The sequence below is a fragment of the Giraffa tippelskirchi genome, chromosome 3 (assembly GCF_054371585.1).
Source record: "Giraffa tippelskirchi isolate mGirTip1 chromosome 3, T2T-mGirTip1v1.2.pri, whole genome shotgun sequence".
NCBI lineage: Eukaryota > Metazoa > Chordata > Mammalia > Artiodactyla > Giraffidae > Giraffa > Giraffa tippelskirchi.
In genome coordinates this window covers 27,958,007-27,979,855 of record NC_137277.1, presented here as the reverse complement: position 1 = coordinate 27,979,855, position 21,849 = coordinate 27,958,007, and the positions used below count along the sequence as shown (strand labels likewise).

General features: G+C 59.8%; 1 protein-coding gene and 1 long non-coding RNA gene across 3 annotated transcripts in view; one reads left to right on the top strand and one right to left on the bottom strand.

The window, feature by feature from the left end:
* Positions 1 to 21,849, bottom strand: part of RAI1 (retinoic acid induced 1) — a 104,205-nt gene that overhangs the window by 17,234 nt on the left and 65,122 nt on the right. The gene's annotated exons all lie outside the window — the stretch shown is intronic.
* LOC145543094 (uncharacterized) lies at positions 5,283 to 9,055 on the top strand. The gene is made up of 2 exons (XR_014080434.1): positions 5,283 to 5,428; positions 6,816 to 9,055. It is a non-coding gene; the product is annotated as an uncharacterized LOC145543094 (long non-coding RNA).

Here is a 21,849-nt window from a genome sequence, read left to right as displayed (position 1 = left end):
CACCCAAGGGAGAACCCCTCAGGTCCGACACACCACTCTACAGGCCTGAGAGAGGCAGGCAGACAGCCAGGCCCCTTTGCTGAGGCTGAGGTCCCAGGGGAGGGGGCTCTTTGGAGGATGTTGGAATCAGGGGCGGGACTTCCGGACTCTGCAGATGTTTGGAAAGTGCTTCCTGAAGCCCACCAAGCTGCCTCCTCCAAGGACCCCCCGGTAGAGCAGCCAAGAACTACTAAGCCACCAGACCAGAGCCTCCGCTTGGGGTCCACCCACCAGGAGGATGTGGTGCCCCGTCCGAGCACTCCACTATCCTGGGCACTGCCTGTGGGCCTGCTGCTCTGTTAGTTCCCTAAGGCACCCTGCCCAAGAAGGGAGCCACGACCCCACTTTCAGGAGTAACCTGCTGAATTCCCACAGCACAGCCCACAGGCAGCAAAGCTAAGCTCTCAGCTCCATTCCCTGACTTCTAAAGCTATGCCTGCTGCCCCCACCCCCGGTGCAGCTTCTGGGATGTGAGGGCCAGTAAGTCCAGAGACCTGGGTCAGCTGGGCTGGAGGGGCCCATGGTCCAGGGGTGAGAGGTAGATGGCCAGGCAGCCAGCCCCCTCCCCGCCGTGAGGTGTGGTGCAGCAGGAAGGGTTCTCTGCCGCCCGTGCTGCTGGCTTCCTGGAGCCCTCTGGGGGGAGGAGGCAGTTGTCGAGGGGAAGCTCCACGGTCTGCTGTAGACAGCAGCTGCTTTTGCATCCTTTTATCCACCACTCAACAAAAAGCAACCCCCTTTCCCAACTCTGTCAAAATGAGGAAAAGAAAACAGGGAGTGGTGCTGGGATGCAGACAGCTAAGAGGGCCGGGGTCAATCACCCACACACTCAAGTACAAGGAGCTGGTCCAGAGGCTGGCATCAGGGGCTCCCCAGCTTCCCCGTGCCCTGCTGGTCTTGCAGGTGGCTGCGCGCTACGGATGCCAGAGGATCCGTCTGTCCGCTGACTTTCAGGGGAGCCAGAGAAGGCAAGGAGAGAGCTTCATCTCTCACCCCAGTCTTGTCCTCTCACCCTGTGTGCCCCACCCTCCGTGACCTCCTGAGGAAGAGCAAGTACCAAAGGGCCAAACTGGCAGTCAGTCCAGCATCTCCCCAGGCCTCAGGGCCTTTGCACAGCCTTTCCTCTGCTGGGAAGACCATGTTCAGGGATCTCCATGGCTCCTCTGGCTCCCAGGCTGCAAGCCTTTGCTCATGTGACCTCACGTGGCTGACCCTCACCACTGTGTTTGAAACTCACACTCCATCCCCCCTACACCACCCCTACTTCTCTAAGGTAACTAGCCACACGACCGGCTGGCTCCATTACTGCCTCTCCTCTTTAGAAAGGAAGTTCCATGAGAGCAGGGATTTTGCCTGTTTTGTTCGCACCCATATCCCATGTAAGGGCTTCGCAGATGGCATTAGTGCTGAAGAACCCACCTGCCAATGCAGGAGACACAAGAGATGTGGGTTCCATCCCTGGGTCGGGAAGATCCCCTGAAGAAGGAAATGACAACCCACTCCAGTATCCTTGCCTGGAGAATCCCATGGGCAGAGGAGCCTGGTGGGCTACAGTCCACGGGGCTACAAAGAGTCGGACCCAACTGAACAATAATTGTTGAATGTATATTGTTTAAAATGTCACATGGGACTTTCCTGCTGGTCCAGTGGTTAAGACTCCACCATTCCACTGCAGGGGGCACAGGGTTGATATCTGGTAGGGGAACTAAGATCTCAGATGCTGCCAGTTAATAAAACAAAATCCAGTGTCTAATTGTTTAAAAATAAATACATAAAATGTCACCGTATGAAACTATCCAGACCAAGGCTGAGTACAGGTGCAGAGCACACTTGGGTGGGGATGAGGGGCTCGTGGCCGTACCTCCTCACTCATTTGACAGAGATCTCCCCCGGGGCTGGCAGAAAGCACACCTGTGAAGGGTGCAGGTGAGGAGGGAGGGAAGCTGTTCCAGCTGACTGCTGCCTGTGGGATGCAGGACCCAAGGTGCCAGAGCCTCTGAGTGTTTCATAGAAAGAAGAATCTCTCATTTTAAAAAAATGTTATCTGGGCAGAAAAGCTACAGACATTTCTCCAAAGAAGACCTACAGATGGCCAACAGGCACATGGAAAGAGACTCATCATTGCTAATTATTAGAAAAATGCAAATCAAAACGACAATGAGGTATAATACTACCTCATACTCGTCAGAATGGCTGTCATTTAAGAAGTCTACAAATAACAAATGCTGGAGAGGATGTGGAGAAAAGGGAACCCTCCTACACTGTCGGTGGGAATGTAAATTGGTGCAGCCACTGTGGAGAATAGTATGGAGGCTGCTTAAGAAACTAAAAACAGAATTACCATACGATCCAGCAATCCCACTCCTGGGTATATATCTGGAAAAGATGGAAACTCTAATTTAAAAAGATACGTGCACCCCTATCTATGATCATAGCAGCATATTCACAACAGTCAAGACATGGAAACAACCTAGATGTCCATCGGCAGATGAATGGATAAAGATGGTGTGGTACATATATACAAAGATGGTGTGGTACATATATATGACTGAATACTATTCAGTCATAAAAAAGAATTAATTAATGCCATCTGCAGCAATATGGATGGACCTCAAGATTATCATTCTAAGTGAAGTAAGTACCACAAGATATTACTTATCATGTAAAGATAAGAGAAAGATAAATACCACGTGATATTACTTATATGTGGAATCTAAAATATGACAAAAATGAACATATCTATAGAACAGAGATTCACAGAGAACAGACTTGTGGTTGCCAAAAGGTAAGGGTGGAATGGATGGGGAGTTTGGGATTAGCTGATACAAACTATCACATATAGGGTGGATAAACAAAGGTCCTCCTGTAGAGCACAGGGAACTGTATTCAATATCTTGTGAAAACCAGAATGAAAAAGAATCTGAAAAATAGATATAACTGAATCACTTTACTGTAAAACAGAAATCAACACATTATAAATCAACTAGACTTACATAAAATTTAATAAAATGTTATCAACCCAGTAAAAAAGTTTAACACCCCAGAGATCCAAGAGAACCAGTCTTCAGGCTGTATTTGCTCACAAGCTCCCTGGTGTCAGACAAAGGCAGCACTTGGCCCGAGCAATGCTGGGCACCTGGGGGGTGCCTGATGTGAAGAGGTGGGAACAGGAGCCCCCAGAACACTCCCTGGACTCTGGGAGAAGCCCTGAGACCAGCACGATCCACTTAAACTGTGGAGTGGAGCACTGGGGGCCGGGTGGAGGGCAGCACTGAGCGGCGGGGGCCCCGTGGGACCAGAGCTCTGGGGGCTGCAAAGGCGGGTGGTAGGAGGCCCAAGACCACAGAGGTGCTCGTAACCCTCCTCGGAGCCCCACCCTAGCACCGATGAGGGAGGCCCTGCTGTCTCCCCCCGCCCCACAACGCTGCTGGGTCCCTGCAGGGCTCCCTGGTGGCATCATCACAGTGGTGATTACATAATTAATGGTCTAATGAGCCACTTCACCTGTGTCTGCCATGCTGAAAAGTAGCCTAAGGAGGGCAAGGGCTTTATCTGTTGCGTCCTAGGCTCTAAGCCTAGAAACTGCTCCAAGTAGGTGCCTTTTTAAAAAAATATTTTATTTCCCTGTGCTGGGTCTTTGTTGCAACAGGCAGCATCTTTAGTTGTGGCATGCAGGATCTAGCTCCCTGACCAGGGATTGAACCAGGGCCCTCTGCATTGAGTGCAGAGTCTTAGCCACTGGACTATCAGGAAGTCCCAGTATATGCCTATTAAATGCTGCCTGGACAGAGGGGCAAGAGTACGTTACCTAACCCTCACCACAGCCCTAACAGAGGACGACAGGCCTGGAGGCCAGGATGTGTGCAGCAGCCAACCAGGAAGGGATGACAGAGCTTCTGCTCTGCCCTCCACAGCCCCTGGGTCACAGCCCTCAGTGCCCGCACCCACTTGCTCATCAAGCCCCTCTCTTACGGGCTGCACAGGGGCAGAGCTGGGTGCTGAGGATCCAGAAGAAAAAGCAGTGGCTTCTGCCCTCCTAAGGCAATCAGACAGATGACTGTGAGGGTGTGACACCCACGAGGGGCTCTGGGGGTGGGGAAAGGAGGTGGTCAGGGCCAGCTGGAAGGAGGGGCCCCGCCGATGGGAGGTACGACTGAGCAGGTGGGTCGTCCCAGTTACCACCCCTCCCAGATGGGGAGTCAGATGCCCACTGTCCACCTGGTACCACCTCCCCTGCCCCCCTGAAGTCCTGCACAGTCACCCGCCATTTGTAGCTGCTGCCTGCTCACTGCTCCCAGGGAAGGGCCACTCTCCCCACTCTGTGGGGCCCACTGGTCTACAGCCAAAGCTGGAGTGGGGTCTCCCGACTTATTTCTGACCGGGGTACCAGCGTTCCCCTCCACTGCCCCGCCAGCAAGGCCAGCCGCTGTGAGCAGTGAGCCACCAGAAGCCTTCGAGGTCAAGCCACCTCCTCGTTTTGCAGAGGGTTAGTGGAAGCCCAGACAGGGGCTGTGACTTGTCCAGGAGGTCCCGCAGGGCTGACAGCCCTCTACAGATCTGTGAACCAACTCGGAGCTGGAGGCCAGAAGTGGGGGTCCAGACTCTTCTTTTGGACACTCAGTATCCCAGGGGTCCGAAAACGCCCCCTCTTTTCCCTGGCCTGGGCAGGAACCTCTCCTCCCTTCCTTGCCTGACACCCCCTCTCCGCGGCATCCTGACAGCCCCTCCCGGAGCGGTTCCACCTGGGGGAGCCGGGAAGTGGCGCCCCTCCCTCCCTCAGCCCCAAGGGAGGAAGCCGCCTGTCAGGCCGCCGCGGCGTGTCAAATCCTCTTGCTGCCTAATTGTGAGACGGCGGCGTTTAAAGAAACGCTTTTCTGGCCGCCTGCCACACCGCAAACTGCTTGGTATAATTTTATTATTAAGGAGAGAGAAAAAGAGGGAGGGGGTGGGGGGAGAGAGAGAGAGAGAGAAAGGGAGCGAGAGGAGGAAATTGCTTAGTCCAAGTCAGCTGGTGGAGTATTCTCAACGTGAACGCGGCCCGGCTTTCCAGTTGGCAAGCTGACTTCGTTAATTGCGCATTCAGTCTCTACTTAGGGTAATTGAAACGAAGCGGGGCCCGGGTCTGACAATTAGGGTCTGCGACTAGGCCGTTAACCCTTCCGCCCCCGCCCCCGGCTCCCACGCACTCCTGGGGGCGGCGGGCGAACGCCCCAGCGCCGGCAGGGTTAACGCGGCGCAGGCCGAGCGGGGGATGGGGCGAGGATGGGGGGCGTGCGGGGGCGCTTGCGGCCTCGCGCCCCCACCCCCCCGCAACAGATGTTTCAGGCGTGTAAGACAAAGGCAGAGCGCCTGCCGCTGCCGGAGAAAATCCGCAGGACTCCCTCAGGGGCAGGTAAAATTTCACCTTCTATTTGTATTCCCCCCGCCCGCCCCCGCCCGATTTCCCGGCCTCTGCGCCAATCCGGAAAGCGCCGCCAAAGACGCCGCGCCGCCGTCTCCGCCGCCCAACCCGCTGACCCCAGCAAGGTCGCGGCGACCTCGGGCTCCGCCAGCCGCGCGCGGGCCCCTCCTGGGGCGCCCCCGGCCGCAGTCCCGCGATCGCAGGCGCCGGGAGCGAGGAAAGGGCGCTTTTCTCGCCACGAGGAGGAGGCCGCGGAGACGCCGCGCGCGGGCCCCTCCCGGGGCGCCCCCGGCCGCAGTCCCGCGATCGCAGGCGCCGGGAGCGAGGAAAGGGCGCTTTTCTCGCCACGAGGAGGAGGCCGCGGAGACGCCGCGCGCCTCCCTCGGGCCCGCGCTGGGACCCCGGGGGCTTCGCCCCCCCGGCCCCCATCATTCATCTCCCTGATTCCCGCTGTAGCCGCCCTCGGAAGTCAGCCGAGTGAAGCAGCTGTTCCTTGCACACTCCACTTGACCAAAGATGATGATAAATGAGGCCCGGGCTGCGTCGGGAACGCGGCGGCGGCGGCCGCCGCGAGGGGCGCGCAGGGCGGGGCGTACAGCCCGCACCCCCTCCCAGCGCCCCGGGAAGGGCGAGGACGCAGTCAAACGCCCGCAATCCCCTCTCGGCGCTCCGCGCCGCCTCGATGCGGGCAGAGAGGAGCGCCCCCAACACCCGGGCCTACGCAGAGACCCCCTCCTCGCGGCGGCACGGCCCTCCCCCCGCATCCTGGGCCCGAGTGCCTCGGTCCCCACCGTGCCCTCGCCATCGCCTCAAACCTATTAACGCTCGTAAATAATGAATAATGGAGCGAAGCTTCCCTCTGCCGCCAGCTGCGCCCGGTCCCGGGGAGGGGGCGCCCTGCCCGGGCGCGGGGGCCGGGGTGCACGGCCCAGCCCACGTGCAGCCGCGGCGCGCACCCCGCCAGCCGAGGAGGGGGAATCCCGCTCTGCCCTCCCCAACGCCACCTCCCCTGGAGTCCTCTGGCACCGAACGAGGCGAGAGCGCGCGCGAGCTTCCCAGCCGGAGAGGGTTATTTTTAACCTGCCCCCCTTTCCTTCCCAGCCTCTCGGGTTTGCGCGCCCGTCCGCCCCCCCCCCCCCAGCAGCCGAGGACGCAGGCTCCTCACCTCGCTCAGCGGCTCCGGACTCCGAGCGCCTCCCCCGGCCCGCGGCCCCCGCCCCTGCACGGGCATCGCGCGGCTAAATCTCAGCCTGGAAAGGACCGATTAGGAGCCGCGTGCCTTTCTGCGAAATATTGGAACCGGCTGGGCTGGGGGCGGGGAGCCCGGCGCGCTCGTCCCCTCGCCTCCCTCCGCGCTCGCTCAGCTCTCCCTTTGCAGACGCGGGGCGGCCAAGTCAGGGCGCCGAGACCCCCTCTGGATTTCGTCCTTCTCTCCTCAACGCCCACCCTTCTTCAATCATCGACGAAGCTGGAGCTTCTAACACGCGGACCCTCCGGCAGCGGCGGCGCCAAGTGGGGCGCTGCCTCCCCCATCTCCAGCCTCCTCCCTAAGCCGCTCCAAACACACACACACCATTTACACAGCCGCGGCCTTGCACACCGGCGACTTCAAGGCGGACCGCCAGGCCGGGCCTGGGGCGCGGGGGCGGGGGGGGCGCCCCTCCCCCAGCCTGCCCCCTCCTCCTGGCCCCTTCTCCAGCAGGCCCAGCAGCCCAGACCCCCGCCCCCCTTCCTCAGAGGCCTGAGGCACAGGAAGTTCACGTCCACTCCCATTACCCTGCTCTCCAAAAGGCCACCCACCCAAACCCCAGCCTGTCCTTCGCCCCAAAGGAGGGGGCGGCTGAGGATAGGGCCGGACCCAGAAATCCCTGGGGGCTTCGACTGGATCAGTCACTTGACATTTTCCAGACTGCTCAGGCATCGACCCCCTGACCACCTCCCTCCTGAAGGGAGGGGGGGCGGCGAGAGAAAACCGCTGCAGAGCCATCAGGGGTGGGGGATAGACTGGAGGTCTGGCTTGCTGGGAAGAGGGAAAGGGCCTTCCCGCGGGGAGTGCTGGCCCAGTAGCAGCAAAGAACAGGGCATATTTGGGAACTGGGGCCAGATTTCTCTCCCAGGACTAGCGGAATGGGGGTGAGGGTGGTGGGGAGCAAGCAGGCGCAGCTCCCACCCCAGGGTAGCAGCCTGTGGCCAAAATTACTGCAGAAGTAAGAAGCCTGGCCAGTTGGAGCCAGGGTGGAATACAGATGTGAGAACAGCTGGTCTGCTGACACCCTTGGGCCATCTGGGAGGCCCAGCCTGGCCTGGACAGGAGGAGGTTTGAGGACAGAGCAGGGATCCCCTGGGCACACACACAGCCTGGCAGGGCAAAGGGGGGTTGTCACGGGGCTTCTCCCCTCAACCAGCCTGGATACAGAGCCTGGGGCCTACCCCAGGTCTTGAAAATTCTCGGTAACCCTCAGACCACTAAAGCAGGTATAACAGCGGGACAGCGTGTCCGTCCCCTCCTAGGGCCTTGGCAGATCATACCGCTGACCCTCAAGCTGCCATCTGGAAGGTGATGTAACCTCTCATTTCACAGATGGGGAAACTGAGCCCTGGAGTGGGGGAAGGGGGTGGGGAGAGGGCTCCTAGCTCCTCCCACCCCAGCTTATAAGAGTCCTCCTCCCATTCTGGGGCCAAGGATGACAGGGAGGCCCTGGTTCGCTCCTTTGGAAATTTCAGAAAACTTTTTCTTGGGAGAAAAAAAGGGCAGGGGCCTGGTGTGGTAAAGAGCTGGAGAGAAATCACACTGTCCACCAACTACCCCCTCATCTCCTCCTCCCCCCAAGCCCCTCCCAACCCCTTCAGACCCAGCCACCCCGGGGATGGGGGTCTTACTGAGGGTCCCAGGAGGAACCTCATGTGCAGCCCAGATATGAATGTCACAAGCTCTTCACATGTGTGTGGCTGTGTTACGAAAACCACAACTTCACATAGGGCCTGGCAGCTTTGCGTCACTGAAACAACAGGCAGCTCCTATTTTGATATGAGAGGGAATCTCCATCTCAAGGCTGGATTCTGGACTGGGGGTACTCTGCCAGATGAACAGCTGGGGCCACCCTGTGCTCTGGGCTCCCCTGCTGCCCCTCTGCTGGGAAGGGAGCTTCCATTTCCAGGCAAGGCTTGGATGGATGCCCTGCTGCCCCCTCTGCTCCCCACTCCTGACTCTCCCCAAAACCAGGTGGATCCTGAGCAACCCCCCTAAACACGTCGCCTGGTGACCAGAAGCACTGGCTTTTGGGGAAAGCAAACCACCAGCTCAAATCCGGAGGCAGCCTGGGACCGCTCTCCTCAGGACGGAAAATATTTGCCTTTGGTTTTCAGCTGCTGCTTTGTCCTGGCTGACTTTCCTCTGCTCCACGCAGCCATGAGACGTGGAGGTGCTGGGGGGCATAACCGAGGGTAGGGCAGCTGTCTGAGTCCAGCGTCCAGCCGTTCTGAACAGCACTCTGTTTCTCTCCCAGGATAGACAGGATACTTTCTGCCCATTCTCTGAACTTGTAGCTGAAGGCGTGTTTCTCTCTCCTCAGGCCCAGCCCTCTCGGGCCTCCACTCCAATAAACCAGATCTCCTGGCCCGCCCCAGCTTCCGGTCACTAGGCGTCTGGGGGAAGCGCCTCTCTCAGCTGTTCGCAGTGAACTCAGCCCGACCCCAGGGAGCCTGTTCTGGAAAGTTGCGGGAGAATCTTTGCTGGCCAGCTCTGCGCTGACCACAGGGAGAGGGCAGTCTTCTCCCCAGATGGGGGCTCCAGAGATATCAGTCACACCCGCCAGTTGTGGGGGCTCGCTGGTGGCTCTGGATCACTGGGAGTTGTCACCTGGCCCAACTCGGTCCCCATCTGTAAAGACCTGGGCTCTGATGCCACACAGCTCTGCACACCATGCTGGGTGACCTTGGGCAGCTCACTTCACCTCTCTGAGCCTCACGCTCCCCAGCTGAAGCCTGCTCATACCCCGACACGGGTCTGTGAGACTGGTGGAGGCTTCCAGCGCTGCCCACGGGGTGAGAGCCAGACCTTGCACTGCCTCTGCCTCCCAGGGAGCTAAAGGTGGGACAGAGCAGGTTCTCAGGAACGGGCCAGGGCCAGGGGCTGGGACCCAGGGTTAAGGTCTGTGCTCAGACGTGTCCCGATCCCCACGGCAGATGAGCCATCCTCCCGGCTGGAGCGCTGCTGTTGTGTGTGAGCTAGGTGGAGGGCAGAGTCTGGGTTTCTGTGACTCTTAACGAGCTCCCAGGTGAGGCTGCCTGCTGGCCTGGGGGCTGCAGAAGACAGCAAGCTCTCAGCCCCTGGAGGAGGCTGGGCTTGGCGAGAGGCTCCGAGTCCTGTCCTGTCCAAGGAGGGCTGCCCAGGACCTGGCGCTAGCCTGTGGCTCCGTGCTCCCGAGCCATCTGTCTCAGAGCCGGGGTCCTGCAGCTCTGCCCCCCGCCCCCCAGACTCTGCATCCAGCCCTGCTTCCTGGCGGCACTGAAGGGCAGCTCATGCTACTGAACCCACGGTCACTTCAAGTCCAGGCCTCCTGGGCCTCAGTGTCCCTGTCAGGACAGTGGGAACCTGGGTTAAACTCATCCCCCCTTTCTGTTGATGGTTCCAAACCCTCTCCCCTTCCCTGACCCCTTCCAAGGGGCAACAGATCCAGACCCCAGCACGGACCCCAGGAGCTGCAGACCTGGGGTGGGTACAGGGCTCACCCAGACCATCCTCACCACCTCACGTGCCCAGCGCTGCCCTAGTAAGCACTTTCACAACAAACTTAATCTTCATGCCAGTCCCGCGGGTGGGTCCCATGACCACCCTTGTTTCACAGATGACAGCGCTGAGCCGGGAGACCTGACGCCCGAGGCCACACCCCAGAGGAGGGGCCGGGGCCGGACCTGGGTTCTCCCCGGCCCGGCCCAGCCCCTAGGCGTGCCTGACCACCAAGGATTCCTCTGGGGAAACCACTCGTTTTGGCCCCTCCAGTGCTGGTGTGGATGTGGTGCCTGTCTCTCCCTGGCCGGCAGCGGGCCCCGGTCGAGTTACAGAGGTGGGGGTAAGCCGGTGCAGTAGCTGAGAGAGGTCTTTGGTAAATAGGAACCAGCTGTGCCTCTGACCTGGCCCAGCCAGGCCCAGAGTGGTCTGTACCACATGAACCGCAGTGTTGTGTGCAGAAGCCAAAGCCCGGAGATCCTATATGTGTCCCCGTGAGGGGCTGAGGGACACACATGTGCGGAGGTCTGTACAGTGGATACGGGCTTCATGTGTGGATGGGGTGCAGCCTTTAGGTTGGTGAGCAAACCATAGTTTTGCTCACAGTTTGCGCAGAGAGGCAGCATATAAAAGAGGAGGGATACTCGATTTTTCTCTTTTTATCATGAGCCTATGATACCCACTTAAGATTTTAAGCTTACGCTGTGGATAAATAACCTACCCTCCAGGCTGGCTCTGAAGATGGCTGGAGAGTGCGCCCAGTGCCAGGCTCCCGTCTGGCCCGGCGGTTTTCCAGTTGCCAGGCTACAGCAGGCCGTGGCCATTAGCAGGAGGGACAAGCCCAGCTGCCAAGAGGAGGCAGCCTTGCTGAGTCCTGCAACAGGCAGCACGGTGATCATGCATCATCTTACAGATGAGAAAACTGAGGCCTGAACCCCCACAGAGGCCATGACCTCGCTTCTGGGTGCACTGCCTTGGGGGCAGCTGCCACAGCCAGGGCCCTTGATAAATGGGGCCTGGGGCTCACAGGGACAGCTCCCCGTCTATGGGACACTGAACTTCTCACTTCGTTTCTACGAGCACTCTGCTCCCCTCCAATCGTCAAAACAAAGGCAACACTCGTGATAACTTAAGGACAGAGGCGTCTCTGGCTCCCAGGGGCTGTGAGGGTGCGGCTGACCGTCTGGGAATGCTGGGCTGAGTCCCAGCTGGGCCGCCCGCAAGCCTTGGGTCTGGGCCTCGGTACCTCAGTCATGAGCAGGCATGGGAGTAAGTCCCTGGAGGGCAGTGTGTCTAGGGACAGTGCCTGGCAGAGCAGGGCCCAATAAGCAAGTTGTTATTTCTAAGAGGAAAACATTTGTATAATTTTTTATAACAGGGCAAGTTCAGGAAAATCCTTGATCAGTCCTAGTGCTGGCTGAGGAGGGGGGCCAGGAAGCTGGGAGCTGTCTAGGGTGACAGGAACCCGGCTCTGGCCTCAGGAGCAGCTGGTGCCTGCCTGGGTGGGCGGCCATGCTGTCTCGACAGGCAGTGGCCAGAGTGGGGCCTGGCTGTCTGAGTTCTCAAGCTGGCACACTGGGTGAAAGAGACTTGGCTGGCTGGCTGGAGGCCTCTGCAGGCCCAGGGCCGTGGAAAGAGGACTCAGAAAGGCCCCACTGTCCGCCTGGATCTGGGCTGCTCTTTTCCAGACCAGAGCCTCCTGTGTCTTTGGAAAGAGCATCGAGTACCCAAGGGCTGCTACTGACTCGCCGTGTGACCTCGGGTGAGCACCCCCCCACCTCTCTGGGCCTCCATGTCCTCACCCAGGAGACTGGGCCCACCTCACGGGGTTGAGCAAGAGCCAATGAGAACACGGACAGAAAAGTGCTTTGTCATCGTCACCCTCGTAGCTGCTTCTCACACGATGCTTACGTGTGCAAAGCCCTGCTCTAAGAAGCAGTCTACATATTTTAACTCCTCTTACCAATGAGGTGACAGAGGCTCAGAGAGGTTAGGACACTTGTCCAGAGTTGCCCAGCTTGTGAGGACCAGAAGCACCATGATAGCAAAGTGCTGTGAGGCCTGATTTTATTATAGTTCAAGGCTGTGGGTTGGGCCAAGGATGGCCAGGCTGCACACTTCCCCAGGCAGCTTTGGCCAGTCCGGGAGGGCGGGTGGGGCAGAAGGGTCCTAATCACACCTGAGTGGGAACTCAGGCTCAGAGGAGGCTTCCCGGAGGTCTCCCTGGGTCCACGTGGCAGGAGGCCTTGGGGGCCGTGGTGAGGGTCTGAAAGTGTCAGGCAGGAGCACCGACTCAGCAGCAGGTTCCAAACACTGATGGGGAGAAGCAGGGACAGCTTCAGGGTTCCCCAGAGCCCACGCTCCCAACCCACCAGGCAACACCGCCTCCAGCGCATCCACCAGCTCACCCCCAGTGGCTGCAGGGTCAACACCCTGGTGTGACAGATTGCACGTCTGAGGCCCAGCAAGGGCAGGGGTCCACACAGCACGGGGGCTCGGAACCGCTCCCCCTGCCCCCCATCTCTGGCCTCCTTCCTCATGCCCACAGGCCTGCACAGCCTCGTCCCCCTCCCTGTCCCACTGCAGGGACCGTGTGACACCGAGGAGGTGGTGGTCTCCCTCTGGTCAAGACCTCCTTGGCATTGCTATCTCGGTATGGATGGATGAAGCTTCCAGCACAGCGAGGACAGGCCCCTGGAGACGTGGAAGGGCCTGAGATTCCCATGGGAAAGGACTGGCTCCAACAGAGGCCCCTGCAGGCCGGTTTTGATGGTGGATAAGCCCCAGCTGGCTCCTCAGGCAAACTTGATCCTAGTGAACTGGACAGGCCCACAGGTCCACACAACTCCCCCACAGCCCCAGAGCTCCCAGCAGTTCCCTCCACCTGCAGAGCCAGTGTGAGGAAGGTTTTGTCTTTCAAACACCCTGTATTTAAAGATCACAGTGTGTTCCCTCTCACAAGTGCAAAAGGAAAGCTAATTAGGCCTTTGATGGACATGAGCAAGCCAGGGGTCATGGGCCTTGTGTTTGTGGAATGACTGAGTGAGTGAATGGATGGATGGGTGGGTGAACAGATAGGCAATGGGTGGAATTCCAACCCCAAGCAATGCCACTGCTACCTTTTTTTTAGCCTGAGCAAAATAAGACTTTCTCAAGGCTTTAAAGAACATGGCAGGCAGGGACTTCCTTCGTGGTCCAGTGGTTAAGAATTCGCCTGCCAATGCAGGGGACACGGGTTCTATCCCTCATCCAGGAAGATCCCACATGCCACAACTAAGACCAGGTTCAGTCAAGAAAAAGAACATGGTGGGCAATTTCCAGGGTCCCAGGGACCCCCTGCAACCATCCCCATCATGACACCTGGGCCCAGAAATGGAGGAGCCAGAGGAGGGGTGCTGGACCCCAGCTGCACCTCGCTGTGTGGGTCATCCCAGGGCCTCCAGAGCTCATCGAGAAGCCCCCTTTCCTGGGCCCTGCCCCTGCGCTTGGGGCTCCCAGCGTCCCCCTGACCCATAAGTGTGCCCAGGGTCCCTGGGGACCTCTTGCTGGGGACCCAGAGGGCAGGTGAGGAGGAGGGCTGAATGCCTGCTGAGCCCCCCCAGCAGCTCTGCAGAGCTGGGGAGAGCAGGATGCTTGTCATCCACAGGGACACGGGGACGGTTTAAGGTGAAATTTAAGCCCATTAGTGCCTGGCTAATGACATCAGCAGCGATAGTGAGAATGAAGATGGCAGGGTGTGCAAGCACCATAAATTGTGGGGCCGGCGCCCGCCTCTGTCCTTGGGCCTGAGTCCCGCGCGCCTGCCTGCCCCCCCAACCGCCGCCCCGGCCCAGCCCCCAGGGTCAGCGTGTGGCCGGGGCCTTAGCCAGAGCGTGAGAAAAGCTGGGCCAGGGAGCTGAGTGTGCAGGCAGCATCTCCCTAATCTCTCTCCTTTGATAACTTCTGTCTTTCCGTGCATACGCAAGAACCCAGCTCAGCCGCCAGCATCTCTTCCCGGGCTGAGCCGTCGCCCTGCAGCTAATGCCTGACAGCTCTGTTTATGTCTCCCCATAATTCTCCAGTTTTATGTTTTTTTTTTTTCGGGGCCATTAAGCTCCCAACCACAAGCTCCTTACCCTGCCCCCGCCTGCCTTTGTCCTTGAGGCCTGGCTGCCCCACCACCCTGTGGGAGAAGGGCTGCCCTCCCCCAGCAGGTGGACGGGGGGCCGAGTGCTCACTCAGGACACCCCCACTCCAGTCCCGTGGCTTCTCATCACAGGGCTCGTCCCGCCCGTCCCCAGGGACACAGGACACCAGGGTGCCAAGGAGCCTGGTGAGGCCCACTCTCCCTCAGACTCTGGCTTCTTTTCCTGGGTGGGCTCTGTTCCTCCCCCAGCCTTGGCTGCTCCTGAGGGCAAAGCCCCCTGCCCCACACCCCTCTGCAGCTCCAGATCCCCAGATTCAGTGCACCCATGGCACCCCGAGGACCCCTCCATACACACCTCGTCCTCTGCCCCCGTCTTCCCGTGGTCCATCTCTGAGGAGGCTCCTCAAAGTCCTCAGGGCCCTCCTCCTGTCCCCACAACCACAGCCCAGGTCTGGCCACGGGTCAGACTGGATTCCCAGTTCCCAGCCTCCCCACCACATGGCCTCTCACAAGCTTGGCCCAAGGCACTCCCTTGCTCTACAACTTTCACTGGCTCCCCATTACTTAGTCCCCATCCTCAGTGTGTTGCTCCCACTGCCCTGGCCTCCTGCACTGAGATCAGCAGGCGCTACCCCTAGCCAGGCCTGCTCACCCCTCCCAGGGCATCCACCCCCACTTCCACAGGCCAAACCCAAGGCGGAAGGACTTCCTCCGCAGGAAGCAGCCCTTTCCTTGCCTGTGGGTGCCCACAATGCCCTCATGTGGCCCCTGTGGGTCATGGAGTCCCTGGTTGCTCCAGCTTGGACGCCTGCCTCCCGAGTGCCCGGGGCAGGCAGGTGCCACTCAAGAGCCTGCTTCCCCACCACTGTGGGGGCAGTGCCCCAGGGCCCACACAAGGCCAGGTCTCCTCAAAGAGGCCAACTCGGGATGCTGGAAAGCAGAGACTCCCAGACCCCCTTCTCCTGCCCTCCAGGAGTGACGGAGAGGAAAGGGTGGCCCTCCAGGGCCCTGCCTGCCTCCTGAGGTAGAGCCACTCCTCCTCAGCCCTCTAACTTCCACTTTCCTTTCAGCTGAATTGCCTTTGCAACCAGAGGCCTCCTGCCCAACCTGCCCCTTCCCTGCACCCGCGAGTGGCTGAGGCACCGCCCCTCCCCGTGTGGGTGCTACGGGACGTTTCAGCCTGCATCCCGAAGCGGGGGACTCGCACCCCCGGGGCGTGGGTGCCGGCGTTGCAGCCTGTCCACCTCTTCACAGGTGCTCGGCTCGGTTTCAGTCGATTCTGACCTTGTTGTCCTGCATCCCCTGGGGTGTCTGGCCACAGCTCGGCAGGTCCCCCCACCCCACCCACCTCCCACGTCCCACCTCCCACCAAGACTTCCTGCCCTTGGCAGGTTCCACGGAAATGCGGGCAGCCCCTGGCCTGCCTCTCCCTCACACACAGCCCTGGAGCACAGCGCGGGGTGCTGGCCTAGGCCATCCTATGCTCCGCTCCCTGCAATCCTATTGTTAAAAGCAGGGCAAGCTTCATAATTTGAGGGGCCCGGTGCAAGATGAAAAATCCGGTTCCAGCTCAAAAAGCAACAGAGCCACACAAGACCAAGCTCAGGGTGTTCTGAACACAAGCCCACAAAGCCAGAGCCAGCCTGAGGCGGTGAGCTGGCCAGCCGCCTCTCCCACAGCAGGAAGACCAGGGTCTGACCCGCTGGTCACGCCAGTAAGGATGGCTCCTATCGACTGTGCACTTGCTTTGTGCTGAGAGCAATGAACATGTTAAGTCAACAGACCACCAGACTCCACGGCTCACGGGGGTTCAGGGAGGTGTGATCTGCCCAGGACCCCTCTCCAGAGGCACGATGAACCCTGCTCTGAGGAGGCTCCCAAGTGAACCTGTGCCGATGAACCACTAAGACCCCCCATGTCAGCTGTGAGTGGAGCCCAAGAAACCACCATAACCTCTCCCTACATGCAGAGATGCGCAAGCGAAGGCTCCAAGAGGGTGTCCAGCTCCTGCAAGGTCACACAGCACGGCACGACCCCAGATCCCAGCCTCAGCAGCCCTGTTTCCAAAGACTCAGGCAGACACTCGTGGCCTGGTGCGTAAGGAACCGGGCGGGACGCGAAAGCGAGGGGCGACACACAAAGATGCCGCACCGGAGGGCCGGGCGGTGATGTTTGTTCTCCTATCTACGCTCTTGGTTATTTTCTGTATTTTCTCCAGCAAGCTGAGATTTTTGAAACGATCAACAGCTCACAGTTTTTGGAATGAACCAGGAACGGAGATTTGTGGAACCGAGTCCTGTTAATGGAGATGCTGTGGATACAGAATGGGGATTACTTGCTTCCTAAGGCCCAAAGCTTTCAGGCCCCTGGTGTCTGGGCCTCCTTCCCTTCATCACTGAGGGTTTAGAGGGCTCATGAAAGCTTGGGGGGCCCAGGCTGCCCCTGGGACGACCCCGCCTGGTTCTCTGGGGACACCCGAGTGCTCAGGAAGCCATGGGCCCTGAGGAGGGTGCTCACAGCAGGTCTTGGCATCCCCTTGGCTGGTCAGGAAGCAGGGCTGGTATCCACCGGACTACTGTCTGGCTGGACCCCTACTCCAGGCCTCACTGGTCCCAACCTTCCCCTGAGGGTGCCCCCCACATTCGTGAGGCCCCCCCGAACACGCAGTACCCTGCCCTCCTGCTCACAGCCCAGTGGATCCTCGCCACCCCAATACGCACAAGACCAGGCTCCCCTCTAGCCCTGGCCACCCTTTCTGGCCTCATTGTCTGGTGCTGGATGCTGCCTCCAGTCCTCTGAAGCCCCTCCTCTGCACCTGACCCCCAGCCTGGAGCAGGGGCCGTGCCCAGTTCCCTGCCACGCGGTGGCTGCACAGCGGGATCAGGACCGCACCAAAGCAGGTCACCCCTGCCACCCCACCTGGCCCAGAGCGGTGCCCAGGGATCCACCTGGGCCCTGCCTGCCCCTAGGAGGCGGGGCTGGGCTGGGGCCCCGCCCACCCATGTGGATGCCAGGCCTCCTGCAGACAGCTCTGGGCAGCCTCCTGCCCTGAGAGCCCCTGGGCCTTGGGCAGAGAAGAGCTGACAGCTCCTTAATAAAAGCCGCCACAGACGCGCCTGAGTGACATTGCGGCGGCCAGCGAGAGGCAGCCCACATCAAAGCCCCATTTTTCTTCTTCCTGTGCGGCACTGAGACGGTTTCATAGAGAGCCCCACATGCGTCTGCGACAAAGACGCTTCTTCTCATGACTGGCCGTGGCCCCAGCCTCCCCAGATGCCCCCCCGACGCCTGGCGCGCTTCCCTGAGAGTGCAGGTTTCAGGGAGCACCCTGTGCTGAGGTCACCCGGACATGGGGCCAGGGGAGGCCATTCAAAGGAACAGGCACACTGTGTCTGTTAAAACAAAGACTGAAACCAACCGACCCTGAAGGGCTCGGGCCCAGGGGTCCGAGGATTCTCAGTGAAGCCTTGCTCTGGCCTCGGACAGCTGGATGGGGGGGCAGGTTGGGGGCTGGCAGAACACAGTGGCCCCACCGAGCGAGTCACCTCCCCACGCTGCAGACCCAGCCTGGGAGCCAGACCCTGCTCCCCACCACCACCCCCGGCTCACTACGCAGCCCCCGCTGCAGTGTCTGCTCTCACGGCTGGGGTGGCTCCAGGTGAGGGTCCCAGACAGGCCAGGGCCTAACCATCTGTGCTCCTGGCTTCAATTTGGGCAAAGAATCACCCTCTCTCGGCCGCTTTAAGAAATGCCATCTGGAGAGGTGACCCTGTGAGCCATGACCCCAGACCTTTGTCCCACGCACCCAGGGTCAGGTAGTGCATGGGACACTGACCTCCTGGCCGGCCGCAGTCTCCCCGAGTGTCAGACAGGCTCGGGTGCTCCCCACATGTGCACTGGCGCAGGAGAGTTCCAGGCACTAAGATGCACGACCTCCCTGCCACCCTCGAGCGCACACTGTCACTGGAAGGCCTGTGGATCACCATGGGTGGTGGGGGTGCTGAACGTGCAACTCATGTCCAGGCCTTGCTTCTTGGGACTCTGGGGGGCACTGACCACGTGTGACCTCCTGACCACGTGTGATCTTCACCTTCCAATCCCACAGAAGAAGAGACTACACTGGGGACATCTCTCCATTCTGAGGCCAAGCAGGCCGAGGGCCCAACCCACCCTCCGGCCCTCCCTCTCCTGGTCTGGGTCACTCCCTTGGTCTCCTCTCCTCCTGAATCCAGGGGGCACCTTCTTAACCCCGAGATCAGGGCAATCCCACCTCCAGAAACACAGCAACACGAGTGCCATGCACCGCCCCCAGACCCCGTGTTCCCAGTGTTCCCGGACGTTCCTGGCAGGCTTAGTCATAGGCTGTAAACTGCCCGGACTTTCCTGGGGTGCCACACAGCGTGCCTGAACACTGCTGCTGCTGCTGCTGCTAAGTCGCTTCAGTCGTGTCCGACTCTGTGCGACCCCATAGACGGCAGCCCACCAGGCTCCTCCGTCCATAGGATTTTCCAGGCAAGAGTACTGGAGTGGGGTGCCATTGCCTTCTCCGGCCTGAACACTACGCAGGAGAAAATAACCACGTCGGCTGCATGCAGCCTGGGCGTGTCAGACAACTGGACCCATAAGACCACACGGACAAAGTTCACAAGCTGACACTTGGATCCCAGGTAGGCCAGGCCTGGGGGGACATGGGGCTGGCAATGCCCCCTCCTGATGTGTGTGCTGGTTAGACACTGGTGTGTCCAGTCTGTAGCAATTCATTAGCTGGCCACTCAGGATACATGCCCTTTTCTGCATGGGATCAATAAACAGTTAAAAATAAAACCAATGAGACCTCAGCCTCTACGCAAGGCCTCCAGAGGTGCCTCGCTTTACTTGAAGTATGGGACCCTCCTCAGCCCGGGCATCAAGGTCAGCTCACCTCCAAATACTCCCTGCTCTCCTCGGTCAGCAGTAGCCTGCATGTCTCCACCCCACCAAGGAGGCAGGGTGGCCACAGGCCCGCCTTAGTCAGGGGAATTGGACTGAAAGTGACATGTCACTATAAGAAGCTCCGTGAGCCCAAGTGTCTCCCTCCCTCTGGGCAGTGCAGCCCTCACAAGGCTTCTGTGGTTGGTAGGCCCCTTAGTGACCACAGAGAGCCATCCCTCTGCCATCCAATTGCAACACACAGCTCCAGGGAGTGGAACCCTGTCTCCAGGGGCTGACCTTTGGGGATGCTCACTATGCGGGAGCCCTCTGGCCCTCACTCATACACCAGGCTTCCCAGTCCCTCTGTGGTCTGGTCCCTGACAAGTTCTTTGGCTCCAAGAAACAGAAACGCTCTGGCCATGAACCCCACAGGGCCTCTCCTCCAGGCACACTGTGATCTCAGCAGTTCAGACGCAGCCAGGTCCTTCCTGTCCTAGGCCTTCGTGCCTCCACCCAGCACCCATCTCCCTGGCCTGCCCTGCCTGAGAGGACTGACACCTGCAGCCCTGGCACTCGGGCAGAGCCAGCTGCTCCCTCTGGACACCACAGCCCCAGCCCGTATCACCCTCTCCTGCTCCTCTCAGGGGCTCTGTCATGGGGAGGCATGCGGTCAGGCACCCATTGTCTCCCCCAGCAGGGGGTAAAGGCACACAGGCTTGGTCTCGACTGCAAAGCCAGGGGTGGCCCGGGAGGCTGTGGACGCCTCAGCCGAGCTCTGGGACCCCTCCCAGACCTGCAGAGCCAGTGGGCATGCTCTTAAATCCACCCTCCTTCCTCTGGTGTCTAAGGATGGCTACGACCTCAAGGGCCTCTTATTGGGAAAGTTAGGGTGCAAGAAGGATCTGGGGGCACTCAGGGGAGACAGCACCACCAAGTAGCTTATTTTGGCTGATGCAGGTTACAGTTCTAGGGAAAGAACCTCTTTTCCAGAGAAGACTCTGTTTGAGGCCAAGAGAGAAATGACTTCATCTCAGCTGCAAACACCCAGTAGTGGCTGGGGACCCACCCGAAGCAGCGGGGTTTCAGAGCGGCCACCACTGGGGTCCACCCTGGGCCTCAACTGAGTCTCCAGTCATGGTGACAGAAGGACCAAGGCGGGGCAGCGTGGGCAGGACTCTGGGTGCGTCAAAGAGCGAACCCGCTGCCAAAAGAACAGGCCCTGTGGACCTCCTGTCCAGGGGGCTCTTGGTTCCATTAAGTCGTCCCACTTGCCCCTCCAAGTCTGCCACCCAGAGCAGGGTCAGTGGGCACAAAGGTGATGGCAGTAGCCACAGCAGAAGGGGCTCTCCTTGCCTCTGAGCACCGCACAGAACTCGGGAGCTCAGAGAAGGTGGGCGACGTGCTCAAGGTCACACAGGGAAGCAACAGCTGAGGGCTTGCTCTCCTGCCTGGTGGGCGGGTCCCCTCACTGCCAGCAGGCAGACCCACCCCCTCTGTTCAGACTGAGTCCCTGAGCTGGGCCTGCACAGCCCACATGGGGGCACTGCTCTCCTGTGTGATTTCCCACCCTGCCCTCCCTGCACAGGCTGGCAGGGCGATGAGGGGGCAGCAGGCATCTCTGGGCCTTTGCACACACTGTGCGCTCTGTCTGGATCACCAGTCCCCTGAATCTTCTCATTGCCCAAAGCCACCTGCTCCTGGAGGCCCTCTGTGATTGCCCAATAGCCATAGGAGCCCCTGTCCCCATGGCCCTCACTACTCTCAGCAATTACCTCCCTCCTGTACTTGTTGACTCCCTTCTGTCGGCCCTATGGATGGTGAGTCCCCGTAGATGGTGAGTTCTCCGTGGATGGTGAGCCCCCCGTGAATGGTGAGTTCTCCGTGGATGGTGAATCCCCCGTGAATGGTGAGTCCCCGTGGATGGTGAGTCTTGCGGATGGTGAATTCTCCGTGGATGGTGAACCCCCCATGAATGGTGAGTCCCCGTGGATGGTGAGTCTCGTGGATGGTGAGTCCCCCATGGGTGATGAGTCCTGTGGATGTGAGCCCCCCATGGATGGTGAGTCCTGTGGATGTAAGCCCCCCATGGATGGTGAGTCCTGTGGGTGGTGAGCCCCTATGGATGGTGAGTCCCGTGGATGTGAGCCCCCCATGGATGGTGAGTCTCGTGGATGGTGAGCCTCCATAGATGGTGAGTCCCCTGTGGATGATGAGTCCTGTGGATGTGAGCCCCCCATGGATGGTGAGTCCTGTGGGTGGTGAGCCCCCATGGATGGTGAATCCCCTGTGGATGGTGAGTCCTGTGGATGTGGGCCCCCCATGGATGATGAGTCTCGTGGATGGTGAGCCTCCGTAGATGGTGAGTCCCCTGTGGATGATGAGTCCTGTGGATGTGAGCCCCCCATGGATGGTGAGCCCCCGTGGATAGTGAGTCCCTCGTGAATGGTGAGTCCCCATGGATGGTGAGGTGTGAGCATAGGGTCCCGCCTGTCATGCTGAAAGACCAGGTTCCAGCTGCTTCCAGCTTCTTGGCCACCCTCACAGCCCACAGGCTCCTGGCTGCCGATAGCACTCCCTACCCTCCCCCTGCTTGCCTTCCTTCCGAGCCCACTCCCTCACTCCCAGCCCTGCCCCATCCTCAGACCC